The following is a 3,510-nucleotide window of genomic DNA, read 5'->3' on the forward strand; positions in this document are numbered from 1 at the left end:
ACAACATTCAGAAAGTAAAAGAGCATCCGTATGATGGAAGTTATCGCATAAAAAGAAAAGGTTTCCACATACATTTAAACGTACATCACATTACGATACACAAACAAAATGGCAGATTTAAAACATTTTGTGGCCCTAGGCAGTGTACATTATGAGACTACTTCTCCAATAAGTGGTCAGTGTGGTTTCATATTTGAAGACATTTTTAATTTAATCAATACATAAATTACTTATTTTATTTTTTTTAAATCTTGTATAATTATTAGTTATTATGTATATTATAAATCATTAATTAATAATGGTTAATGATCTCATTGCAAATAGAAATATTTAATTATTAAAGCTGGTTAGAAGGAAGTTAATGTTTCAAACGAATATAACTCCAAAGATTATTATTTTACAGGACCTGCCAAGCTGTATATAACAGATTAATCGAACACTAATATTCCTATAACATCGACTTGGTTTCAAAATCTTGTAGTGACAAATTTTCATGAAAATGCAACTTATTCAGACTTTAATAGAAACTATGGCAAAAAAAGAAATCGATAAATACTATTTTAAAACCCTCTAAGTCAATTCAGTGAATTGGTGAACCTAGCGAACATTTTTCAAATATTAATTAGAGCTCCTAATGTGCATTTTAAATGATTGTTAGTGTCTCCTGAAAATTCTCCTATATAATTTTCAATTTACCTGGTTTTCAAAACAAGTCGATGAGATAATATAAATAGATAATTAATAATATTTCACTTAATAACTAATAACCTTTAGCGACCAGCTATTCGCAGGTCAGATTGCTTGTATTTAATACCAGTAAATCGACCAGATATGATTTCATCTCCATGATTCGTTCAAATTATCAAACATTAAAATCGTTTTATATTGGTAGACTTACAAATGTTCTGTACATAAAGTACATGAAAATTCTAAGACTAGTCCCAAGGCATCAGTTCTAGTAAAATCGTAAATGTCCGGTTTATCTATCTTCAAACTTTTCCGGTATTGTAATTTCAACTTTTTTTGTTCATTTTGTAAACAACACAGGTACATCTTTGGCTTTCAACAATGGGAATAAATATTTGATGAAACAATGAAAACGGTTTGAATCTCAGGACAACAATGCAATCTATTGTTGAAAATTAAACAAACAATATTTAAAAAAAATATTTTTTAATATTTATACCACTACTCAATTAGTCGTGTATATATTTTTTAAACTATTAAATTAGTATCACTGGAAAGATAACTTAACATGACGTAAAATTGATTTTTGAGTTGCATTCTTTTCCAACGTTATGGTGGGAAAAACCAAAATTTCGCTTAGTTTTCATTTATTAAAATTCTAATTTAATTTTCAAAAAAATTGCTCCCTTGTGCACATTTCCATCCCTTATAATGTATGTATATATATGTAATGATATCTCTTAATTCTAAATTAAATCCTAGTTTATTTCCTGATTATAATCCTAATTTAGCCCATATTAACTTCATTCTAAAATTTTCTCTTATTTCCTGATCCAATTCCCCCCCCCCTTTTTTTTATTGATTTTACACACGATCTGTTCTTATTATGTTTATGTTAAAAAATATGTTTACACTTACACTTACACACACACAAAGAGATCTCTAGATCAAATGATTTGTCCTGTTTGCAAATCAACACACACATTTATGTTTCTTATAAGTACAGGTAGAGATAATTAGTAATTCAATGTAAACACATATATTAGTCTGAACACTTTATAATTCATAGAATTTGTATTTTTTAAATTTATTTATCTGGTAAATGATATTTTTTAATCAACTTGCTAGCAGTTTTTCCTTGGCAAACGATTCTTCTCGGCAAAAGCTTTTACAATTTTGATTGTTTTCTAAGCAATGTATTTTTAAATTTCAAATTTTGATATTCATATAGCCTATTTTATTCAAAAGGCTTGCACTGTTCTTCTCAGTTTGATTTGCATTTCACTAATTTTTTTTCTGCACCTTTATAATCCAATAGTATTATAAGAAAAAGCAGTAATATTTTAAAATGAATCCACTTTAACCTTTTTTCCGACACTGCTTGATTCTGAATTTAAATCTTAATTTTTAAACATAAAAAAAATATTATTTTAAAAATTATTAACACATAAAGCACCACATCAATTATTAGTGACTAACACTGAACTCTCTGTTCAGGCAACTTAAATTTTGAGAGACTGCGACAGTGGCCGCTAACTGACAGAATAAAATACAATATAAAATAACAAAAATTACATTCTATTACTAAATAATAAAAGCCTCTAAATTTTCCTTAACAAAATATTTTAATAGGTTTCATTAAAATATGATAAATTTCTTATGTATAAGAAGAATCTAAACATCGGCAGACTGCGGATCAAACAGAAAGGAAGGAAATATCGGCAAGGCACTTAACAAGCTAAAAAGCTTGTCTTATTCTGAAATCTACCAAACATGGAAAAATAAAATAAATCTTCCTATCTGATTAATAAAAATGGGTGGGAAAAAATTGTAAGAAATATCAGTAGAAACAAAGATGTTTCATATATATGAAATGTATATAATATTATAATAATTTGAGTTTCACTTTAACAATAAAACAGTGTTATGAAATACACTTAAAATAGTTTTTAAAAATTAATTAGAAATACAAAAATTCATTATACAGTATAAAGTCTGGAATCATTGAAAAGACAATTTTTGGAATTTTAAGCTGAATAAAAATCATTTTTCAACCGTAATGTTTTTAGAACTTGCCGAAAAAAAAAAAAAAAAAAAACCTGCCAAACTTTTACTTACGTTTTAATTAAAATTTTAAAAAACTTGCCGTGAAGTGTACATTCCCACTCTCCAAAATATATATGTGCCAAGCGTAATAGCTCTAGGTCAAATGGTCCGACTTGTATAGTGCCAACATACACACTTTCATCTTTATCATCAGTAAATATCAATATAATTTTTTAAAATTTCTGTAAACAACTAAATTCAAATGTTTAAAACTCAAATATATTGGGGTTTATTTTAAAACTTAATGTAAAACTTTTTTAACCTCTGTTTTAAAGTTTAAAAAATATATCTTTCCATCAATACTTTTTTTTTTTTTTTTTTTTTGCTAAACTGTTTTTTTAAAACAGATTTTTATATTCACAACAATAAATTTCATTGTTTACAATAAAAGTGTGAAGTTGCAGTTTATTTAATCCATACTGAGTAGGTTTCCATTCTACACTTTTAATATGCTTTTTTAAATCTATTGCAATTAAGTTTTTTCATAAGTAAGTAATGGTAAATTTTTTAAAAAGTATGTCGATTTTTAAATGGTGCTGTTCTTTCCTGTAGCATAATTGGATGTATAAAGAAGTAAATAGATAATTAGAAAAATGCACACCACAATGAATGGAACCAAGTATGTTATATGAATATTAAAATTGGAAGTTTACAAATATTTTACTGAAGAAGCCACTTAGAGCACGCCACAAAAAAAAAAAAAAAATTAATTCAAAT

Source organism: Argiope bruennichi, chromosome 5 (assembly GCF_947563725.1).
Source record: "Argiope bruennichi chromosome 5, qqArgBrue1.1, whole genome shotgun sequence".
NCBI lineage: Eukaryota > Metazoa > Arthropoda > Arachnida > Araneae > Araneidae > Argiope > Argiope bruennichi.